This window comes from Gossypium hirsutum, chromosome A10 (genome assembly GCF_007990345.1).
Source record: "Gossypium hirsutum isolate 1008001.06 chromosome A10, Gossypium_hirsutum_v2.1, whole genome shotgun sequence".
NCBI classification, from domain to species: domain Eukaryota; kingdom Viridiplantae; phylum Streptophyta; class Magnoliopsida; order Malvales; family Malvaceae; genus Gossypium; species Gossypium hirsutum.
The window spans coordinates 91,602,857-91,614,000 of NC_053433.1; the positions used below are offsets into that span (position 1 = coordinate 91,602,857).

Genomic DNA, 11,144 nt, shown 5'->3' on the forward strand with positions numbered 1-11,144 from the left:
CAAAAGGAACGAGAAACGGGCCAAAAACGGAAAAAATGGGCCAAAGTACAAAATCAACACGGCTTGGACCTCCTCACTCGGGCAGACCACATGGCCATGTCAATCTGGAAGAATTGAAGCACGACTCACATGGGCATAGCACACAGCCATGCCATTCTAACAGGCTCAAACACAGCCTGAGGTAGTCGCACACGGGCGTGTCACACAGGAGTGTCCCTATCGAGCCCAAGTTGAGTCCAATTCGAAAAAGCTAATTTTGAGGGCTTCTAAGCATTCAAAGCCTATACACCCTAGAGGAGGAAGAAAAGGGAGGCGGAGAATAGGGGGTAAGGAATTACTCCAAAGAAGCCGATTGATCCATCTCAGAAGCCAGATTCATCATCAAGGCTGAAGATCTCTCCTTAAATTTCCCTTTAGGAGTTTTGGGTTTTCTTTATGTTTTGTATTCGTTATTCTTCTGAGGTGTTTTCTTATTTAGTTATGAACTAAAACCCTTAAATACCTAGGGGAATGAAACCTAAGATGAACCTTGTTATTATTTTCTGAATCGTATGATAAATATTTAACTTGTTCTTAATTATGTTTTCTTAATTCTTGTTTTGATATCCCAGGATACTAATTCCAGACATGCTCTTACTCAGAGGAGGAATAGACCCTTTCTAAAAGTACTTTTGTCATAATTAAGTGGACTTGATTGCGCGCCTAGAAATAGGGTGACAAGGTTTTGCCGGATTAGGGTGAAACCTAATAAGGAGATCCATAGATCGAGTTAATGCAACCTTAGAGTGTTAATTAGAGAAAAGTCTCGGTTATTCAACCTAGGGACTAGACGTTATTAGTCTTGAATAGGGAGAATAACATAACTTAGGGATCTTTATGAAACAAGTTGAATGAATAAATCGTCTGATTCGGAGCTAGAATAACAAGTAAAGTCTAGGTGGATTTTTCCTTAGGTATTGTCTTAAGTCAATCGAATTTTCCCAAAAGCAATTCCTCAATTCTTTTTTCTGTGCATTCTTAGTTTAGATAATTAGTTAATTAAAACATATAAAACCCCTTTTATTCTTAGGCTCGATAATAAAAAGACAGTCATTACTAGTACTTTTAGTTCCTTTGTGTTCGACAATCTAGTCTTGCTAAAACTATACTACTGTTCGATAGGTACACTTTTCTACATCGCGATAATAGTTAGTTCAAGAACGAGTAATTATAAATATTTGAAACCTAACACGAAACCTCGCGATTAAGGATCTATAGATCGAGTTAATGCAACCCTAGAGTGTTAATTAGAGAAAAGTCTCGGTTATTCAATCTAGGGATTAGACGTTATTAGTCTTGAATAGGGATAATAACATAACTTAGGGATCTCTACGGAACAAGTTGAATGAATAAATCGTCCGATTCGGAGCTAGAATAACAAGCAAAGTCTAGGTTGATTTTTCCTTAGGTATTGTCTTAAGTCAATCGATTTTTCCCAAAAGCAATTCCCCAATTCTTTTCTCTGTGCGTTCTTAGTTTAGATAATTAGTTAATCAATACAAAACTTCTTTATTCTTAGGCTAGATAATAAAAAGACAGACATTACTAGTACTTTTAGTTCCTTTGGGTTCGACAATCTGGTCTTGCTAAAACTATACTACTGTTCGATAGGTACACTTGCCTACATCGCAATAATAGTTAGTTTAAGAATGAGTAATTATAAATATTTAAAACCTATCACGAAATAACGCGATCAAGTTTTTGGCGCCGCTGCTGGGGAACTAAGATATTAGGAACGCTCAATTTTTATTACTTTAGCCATTTATTTTTCTTGCAATTTAATTTAATTTTATTATTATTATTTATTAACCTACTCTTTCTTTCTCTTGGCAGGTTTTTATAGTTTAAGACTAGAAGAAACCCATCAGGACTATTACTTTTTAACGAAGAAATCATTCGTATAGTTCGTAGGAACCAAAGAGAAATAAGGCGCAGCTTAAGATACACGAAAAACGAGCAAGAAGACGATACTCAACCCCCAACCGAAGAGATGGCTGAAAACTAAGGCAATCAGCTACCTCCTACAATTGCGGTTAATCAAAATCCTGCTCCACGCACTATGTATGATTATGCTAAACCTTCTTTAACAGGAACTAAATCAACCATAGTTAGACCTACTGTAGCTGCAAATACTTTTGAATTAAAACCTAACACTATTCAAATGATAAAACAATTTGTTCAGTTTGATAGTTTGCAGGATGAGGATCCCAACGCTCATTTAGCCAACTTCTTAGAACTATGCGATACATTTAAAATTAATGGCATTTCTGATGATGCCATACGTCTTTAGTTGTTTCCCTTTTCATTGAGAAACAAAGCTAAACAGTGGTTGAACTCGTTACCACGGGGGTCAATTACTACTTGGGAACAAATGACCGAAAACTTTTTACTAAAATATTTTTCGCCGGCTAAAATGGCTAAATTACGTAATGATATCTCTTCTTTTGTGCAGATAGATTTAGAAACACTCTACGATGCATGAGAGAGATACAAGGACCTTCTAAAAAGGAGCCCTCACCATGGGTTACCACTTTGGCTCCAAGTACAAACATTTCATAATGGTCTGAATCTTTCGACTGGGTAAATGGTTGACGCAGCGGTGGGCGGAACCATCAACAATAAAACATCGGAAGATGCCTATGAGTTTATAAAAGAGATGTCACTGAATAACTATCAGTGGCAAGTCATGAGGACAAAGCCAACGAAAACAGTCGGTGTTTATAATGTCGATTCGGTTACCATGCTCTCTAATCAGGTAGAACTCTTAAATAAAAATATTAATGGTTTTCTTAATTCTTTACAGGTTCACCCAGTAATGCAGTGTGAAGCAAGTGGAGGTGGAACAAACCATTCGGAATACCAATCTTATGGCCACAACATGGATAACAAGCAATTAAACTACATGGGTAATAATCCTCGACCTCAAAACAATCCATATAGTAACACTTATAATGCAGGTTGGAGGAACCACCCCAATTTTTCGTGGGGCGGTCAAGGAAATCAAAGACCACAACATCCTCCGGGCTACCAGCAACCACCCTACCAACAGGAAAAGTAGCCAAACCTTGAAGAGATGCTCTTAAAGTTTATATCAGTGTCAGAAACCCATTTTTAGAACACCGAGACAGCACTTGAAAATCAACAAGTGTCGATCCAAGTGCTCGAAACTCAGATAGGCCAACTGTCCAAACTGATCTTGGAAAGACCACTAGGAAGTTTACTTAGTAACACCAAATCAAAAGAGCATGTCAAAGCAGTTACACTAAGGAGTCGGAAAGTGTGAGCGAAATTTGAAAAGAAGTTAGCACAAGAAGCCGTGGAAAGCGAAAGGAGGGAAGAAAAACCCAAAAATAGTGACAAACCAGTGCCGGAGGAATATAAACCACTAGTTCCATATCCAGCAAAATTGAAAAAAGATCGCATTGATGCACAATACAATAAGTTTCTTGAACTTTTTAAGCAATTACATATCAACTTACCTTTTGTCGAAGCCATCTCGCAGATGCCTACATACGCAAAATTTTTGAAGGAGCTTCTAACAAATAAAAGGAAGTTCGAGGACTTATCTATAGTATAACTCAACGAGGAGTGCTCAGTCATACTCCAAAACAAGCTGCCAACCAAACTGAAAGATCCAGGAAATTTTACTATCCCTTGCTTAATTGGTAGTCTAAATGTTGAAAAAGCACTAGCTGATTTAGGCGCTAGCATTAATTTGATGCCATATAAAATGTTCAAACAACTTGGTCTTGGGGAACCTAAACCTACTAGGATGAGTATTCAATTTGCCGATAGATTTGTAAAATACCCTAGGGGTATTATAGAAGACGTACTTGTAAAAGTAGATAAATTAATATTCTCTATTGATTTTGTTGTGCTTGACATGGATGAAGATGTGGAAGTACCCTTAATTTTAGGGCGCCCATTTTTAGCCACTGCTAGGGCTTTAATCGATGTGGGTGACGGTAAATTGCTACTTAGAGTAGGTGACGAGGATATTATCTTTAAAATTTACGATGCTATGAGATTTTCTAGGGAACAGGATGATTCATGTTATTTTATTGACTTTATTGATCATATTACTCAAGATTCTTTTCACGAAATTGTACAGAAGGAGACGATGGAACCGTATCCAGCTCAAGGCGAGGAGACAGGTAAGGAACCTAATGACCACTCATCAAGACAAGTAGAATATGAGGGCATTAAGATAAATGATGAACTTAAGCAAAAACCCTCTATTGAGGAGCCTCCGAAACTGGAGCTTAAACAATTACCAAACCACTTAGAATACGCATTCCTTGGAAATAATTTTACATTACCAGTTATTATTGCTACTAACTTGCAACCCAATGAGAAAGAGGAATTAATCCAAGTATTAAAATAACATAAAAGGCCATAGCTTGGAAAATTTTTGACATTAAAGAAATCAGCCCTCCTTTTGCACCCACAAAATTTTGATGGAAGATGAATACAAACCGTGTGTGCAAGCTCAAAGACGTCTGAACCCCAACATGAAGGAAGTTGTAAAACCTAAGGTAATTAAACTTCTAGATACTAGAATTATTTATCCTATTTCTGACAGTTCTTAGGTAAGTCCAGTGCAGGTTGTCCCCAAAAAAGGAGGCATGACGGTTGTGACCAACGAGAAGAATGAATTAATCCCAACAAGAACAGTCACAGGGTGGAGAGTTTGCATAGACTACAGGAAATTGAATGAAGCCACAAGAAAAAATCACTTCCTCTTGCCATTCATTGACCAAATGTTGGAAATATTATCCAGACACATGTATTACTGCCTTCTAGACGAAGTCTCTAGTTACTTCCAAACCCCAATAGCTCTTGAAGATCAAGAAAAGATGACATTCACATGCCCATATGGTATGTTTGCTTATCGTAGAATGCCTTTTGGATTATGTAATTCTCCTGCCACTTTTCAGTGCTGTATGATGGCCATATTCGACGAACTCGTGGAAGATATCATGGAAGTATTTATGGATGATTTTTTGGTATTCGGTAACTCTTTCCATCTCTGCCTTAAAATTTTAAAATGAGTTTTAATAAGATGTGAGGAAACAAACCTTGTGCTTAATTGGGAGAAATGTCACTTCATGGTTCAAGAAGGTATTGTATTAGGGCATAAAATTTCTAGTAAAGGGATTGAGGTGGATAAATCTAAAATAGAAACAATCGAAAAATTACCACCTCCTAATTCGGTTAAGGCTATTAGAAGCTTTTTAGGACATGCTAGTTTTTATAGAAGATTTCTTAAGGGTTTTTCTAAAATAGCTAAGCCTTTGAGTAAATTGCTAGAAAAAGATATACATTTTAACTTCGATCAAGAATGTTTAGAAGCATTTAATACTTTAAAGGATAAATTAATTTATTCTTCAATCATAATTGCACCTGATTGGAACTTACCATTTGAACTAATGTGTGATGCGAGTGACTTTGCAGTAGGTGCAGTATTGGGACAGCGAAGAGACAAGCATTTTCAACCTGTCTATTACACCAGCAAAACCTTAACGGCTGTACAATAAAACTATACTACTACGGAAAAAGAGTTACTAGCTGTGGTTTTTGCATTTGATAAATTTCGATCATATCTCCCTTCGCTACCTTTTAACTAAAACTGATGCAAAACCTCGACTCATTCGATGGATTCTCCTATTGCAGGAATTCGACTTGGAGATTCAGGATAAGAAAGGACCTAAAAATCTCACGGCTGATCATCTGTCTAGGCTCAAGAAATCCAATACCAGAGAACTAGATGACGTTGAAATAAATGATTCGTTCCCTGAAGAACAATTTTTCTCTATATCTAACTCTGAGGTACCTTGGTTTGCAGACATAGCAATTTTTTTAGCTGCTAACATTATCCCAAAAAGGTTAACACACCAGCAAAAGAAGCGATTCTTTAATGATGTGAAAACTTACTTTTGGGACGACCCATTTCTATTTCGTAGATATGCAGATCAAGTCATCAGAAGATGCATTACAGGATCAAAAGCATCAAAAATATTGGAACATTGCCACTCTGGGCCAACCGGAGGACACTATAGTAGAACTAAGACCGCATACAAAATACTTGAATCAGGTTTTTATTGGCCCTCATTATTCAAAGACGCTATCAGGTATGTTACTTCATGTGACAAATGCCAACGGACAGGTAACATATCTAAACATGATGAAATGCCTCAAAACTATATGCTTTCATGTGAAATATTTGACATTTGGTGTATCGATTTCATGGGCCCATTCCCTAGTTCATTTGGGAATAAATACATCTTAGTAGCAGTTGACTACATGTCCAAATGGGTAGAAGCCCAAACTCTACCTACTAATGATGCTAGGGTGGTTGTACATTTCCTAAAAAAACTCTTCTTGAGATTTAGAACACCTAGAGCAATTATCAGTGATAGGGGCACTCATTTTTGTAATACCCAATTTGAAAAAACCGTTAAGATATGGAGTTCATCATAGAACAGCCACCCCATACCATCCTCAAACTAATGGACAAGTTGAAGTAGCGAATCGAGAAATCAAATGGATCCTTGAAAAGATAGTAGAATCAAACAAAAAAGACTAGGCAACAAAAGTAGACGATGCCTTATGGGCTTACAGAACTGCTTTTAAGACTCCCATAAGGACATCACCTTACAGACTTGTTTATGGAAAAAGTTGTCATCTACCATTCAAACTAGAGCATAAAGCTTTTTGGGCTATTAAATTTCTAAACCTTGATCCCGAACTTGTAGGAAAAAACAGGTTGAAGCAGCTGAACGAGCTTGATGAATGGTGAGCCAATGCATATGAAAATTCACGCCTATACAAGGAAGCAACAAAGCGGCACCATGACGTTCATTTAAAGCAATGAAAACAATTTGAAGTTGGAGATCTCGTCTTACTATACAACTCAAGACTCAAATTGTTTCCCATGAAACTAAAATCACAATGGTCAGGACCCTTCAAAATTCAATCTGTTCTTCCATATGGCACAATAGAGGTAAGTCACCTCTCATACGGTACTTTCAAAGTAAATGGACATCGTCTCAAACTTTATAATGGTGAGAATTTTAAAGTTGAAGGAGAGGAGATACGACTCTACAAACTGCCCTAAATAAACCAACAAGGTAACAGTCGAGCTTAGACTATAAACAAACGCTTCTCGGGAGGCAACCCGAATAGTAACGGTTTAAAATTATTTAAATTTCAAGTTTTAAACATTTAGGTCACTAACAGAGTACTTGAAGTACAGGTTCCCAACTCCACACGGCCTAGCACACGGCTGTGCTTAAGGCCGTGTGACAAACATGGATGGAAACACGACCGTGTGATATGGCCTTACAGAAATAGGGTAGAATATTTCTACAAACACGGGCTGTGATAAAATGCCACGGCCGTGCGACATGGCTGTGGTCGAATTTGCCAAATAAACACGGGCGTACGACACGCCCGTGTCTAGCACCCGTGGACAACACTATCGCAATACCACGGACATGTGTAGAGCTACACGACCGTGGGAGAAGCGAACCATATCACACACGGTCGTGCAACATGATCACATAGCCACACGGCCTATGCACATGAGCATGCCAAAAGGTCGTGTGACGATATCTTAATTCACGACAAACACGGCCGAGCCACGGAGCACACGGGCATGTGCCCCGGGCATGCCATTTGAAGAATCAGAATAATCCTTTTATTTTCCCCCCATTAAGTTTTTAAGATTCATTTCTTTCCCTTTTAAACACAACTTATCTTTGTGACTACTATCAGATTATTCCCTTCACTCTCTTTTTATCATTTAGAATCATGCTTGACATCCAGATTTATTTCCAATACTCGATCTCACCAATCCAAGAATAACGTCCATTCTTAATACAGGAAGTTTCACTTCTCCCCCTCTCTTATTCTTATACTTTAATATATATCTTTGTACATTGAGGGCAATGTACATCTTATGTGTGGGGGGCATTCATGTCATTATCAGAAAAATCTCTGAATGGTTACCTTGTTCTCTTGAAAAGCTCTCATATCATATTTAGGATAAATTTTAATTGATTTATGATTTTGATTTATATATCTTAATTAATACATAGGGATTTATGCATTGATTGTTTAAAACTTTAAGACATTAAAGAATCAAGCATGATAAGTTGATTTTTAGGAATTTAAAATTATAGGTTGTTTCCCCAAGTCTAGGTATTACTTTGAATTGGAATTCACAAGTCTAAACATCAAAAAGCCATAATTTTTGTGAGATTTTTTAGCCTTTTCAGCATCTATTAATCCTTTCATGCTCACTTTTATTATTGCTTTGAGTGCGTCAGTATTGAACCGTTATTCTAGAACTTGCTTGATTATGCATGTCGAGACCACACCATTTGATTTGATATATTAAAATGATTAAGGCACTTAGGATTAACTCACTCATGCTGTGACAGCCCTAAAGTGACCCTAGTCGGAAAGCGGTTTCGGGACCGCTAAACCGAGTCACCAAATTATTTGAATATGATAATTATTGTCTAAAATATGTGAATATGAATGTGTGAAAGTTTTAAGCTTCAATTTAGTTAATTGCATGTGAATTTAGTTAATAGGACTTATGTGTGACACTTGTGAAATGTGATAGGTTAATCTATAAGGATCTATTAGTGCATGTAATTAAAAAAGGTGGACTTGCATGTCAATTTCCCCACTTAATTGGTAGTGGTCGGCCATGACAATGAGGGTGGACAAAATGTGATGGGTAAAACATGTCATAAACATGTTATGTTAGTGTTTTATGGGAGGAATGATAAAATAAGGAGCATGGGTAATAAAATAATAGTGGTTAGTAGGAGGAGAAAGAGAAAAAGAAAAAAAAATGAGCTAGGCTACTCCTCCATTGCCGTGACTTGAGGAAGGAAGAAGAAGAGGATTTTCTTGCTTTATGTGCGGTTGGTTGGTGTTTAGGAATAGGTATGTTTGATGTTGTTCCATGAGATTCATGCATGTTTTTAGTTGTTAGCTTGAGTTCTACCTAGCCCATGGCTTAAATCTTTGCTATATGATGGAGATGATATTCGGCCATGGGTGTTGTCTTCTTGGTTGGTGTTTGATGTTGTGGTGATGAGGCATGAAGATGAGTTAAGTTTCGGCTAAGGTGGATTTGTGTTGATGTCATTTGCATGCTAAATGTGAAGCTTTGTAATGATACATGTGATGGTGGATTGATGACTCTTGGATTTTCTTTTTAGCATTTTTGAGTTAGACATTAAGTTCTTTGTTTAACCCATGACCAAAATTGAAATGGTATGGTGTCTTGATGCATTCGGCCATGGTAGGAAGTAGAAGAGAAATATGGTTGTTGATTCATGTTATTTGGATGAAAAATGGTAGTAAGGTGAAGTGCAAATGTTAGTATTTGATTACTAGTGTATATATGTGTATTAGCCAAGTTTTGAACTTGAAACAAAATGGTATGTAGTCAATACAAGTAACCATATTTGTAGGAAGTATTAAACATATAATTGGCCTCAACATAGACTGCATATTCGGCCACATGAGATAGATTGGTGTTGCATGTATTCGGTTATAGGCGAGCATAATGATGAATCTATCTTGACTTAGATAACCGGCTCAAGGAGAATTTGTTAAAGTGCTTAGTTAATTGATATTAGGTTAATGTTGTGTGTATTCGGTCATAAAGGTTCACATGAGGAAATGTTAGATTAATTGTATTAAATTGCTCAATGTGATTAAAAATGCGTATGACCATTTTGTATTTGAGCTAAAGGTGGCCATATGACCTATCAAACTCCTTGTCATATTCAGCCATAAGCTAGCATAATGAGACTTTAATAAGTTAAATTTGTTTGAATTAGCTCAAGAGCTTAGAGGACCAAAGTTGGATAAGGGAAAGGAAAAAGTGATCGAATAGCCGCCGAAATCGTTCGACAACATCCGAGGTAAGTTTTTGAGTAATGGATCTTAGATTATGATTCGATTAGATCATGTTTTAAGTAAATCAAAATCATGCTCTTTGTATGTAACTATTGAGTCGAAAATGATAATGCTTGATAAGTGACTTGTGTTTGAATTCTAGTTATGAAAATGAATATAGATGTATCATGATTTATTGATATGTGCATGGATATTCGGATGATAACCGGGCTAAGTCCCGAAGGCATTTGTGCTAGTGACTAATTCCGGGCTAAGCCCGAAGGCATTTGTGCGAGTTACTATATCCGGGCTAAGTCCCGAAGGCATTTGTGCGAGTTACTATAACCGGGCTAAGTCCCAAAGGCATTTGAGCAAGTAGCTATATCCGGCTAAATTCTGAAGGTACTTGGTTTGGGAATGAGCGATCTTGCTGTAATAATTTCAATTAATACGCTCGTAAAATCCCAACGATGAGGTACGTTTCGTATATGCATTGGAGTAGTTGATTCCTTTTAAATATTATTCGCTCAGACAATTAATGAGGTTCCGGCCTTTGGTTAAGTTGATCCCTTATGTGTGAATATAAGGGTTGGAAATGTGAAGTAGGACTGATTTTTGAGAATATGTGTATATGAAATTATCCGTTTAGTTATATGAATGCTATACTTCAGTTGTGCCTAATTTCATTGCTCAAAACTTACTAAGCATTAAATGCTTACTCCGTTCTTTGAATCTCTGTTTTATAGATTTTGGTTCGACAGCTATCGGACTCGGGATTGTCGAAGTCGAAGTCGTCCACACTATCAAAGCCCTTTTGGTACACTTTTGGTTGAACTCTTAAAATGGCATGTATAGGACTACCCTTTTTGTTGTTGGTCATGTACCCTTTGGTTTTGTATAAATTTGGATAGCCATGCGAAAATGGCTTATATATACTTTGAGCATAGCATTATAATCGTTTTGTATGTTGTTCATTGAGAGGTATGAAAATGTTTGGTAACGATTAGCCATTGGAATGGTTAATCATGATCATTTTGGTACTTTGTATGACAAATTCTAGTTGATTCATGGAAAACCATGAAATAGGTAAAGTTTACCTTAAAAATAGATGCTGACAGCAGCAGTGGTGTGGATTTGGAAAATCACTAAAAATAGTAGGAATGGAATTAAATAGTGAATAA

At 36.9% G+C, this 11,144-nt stretch overlaps 1 non-coding gene across 1 annotated transcript; it reads right to left on the reverse strand.

Moving 5' to 3' along the window:
• Nucleotides 1-2,458: 2,458 nt before the first annotated feature.
• Nucleotides 2,459-2,565, reverse strand: LOC121209321 (small nucleolar RNA R71). Its single transcript, XR_005904438.1, has one exon. It is a non-coding gene; the product is annotated as a small nucleolar RNA R71 (small nucleolar RNA).
• Between the last annotated feature and the right edge of the window lie 8,579 nt (nt 2,566-11,144).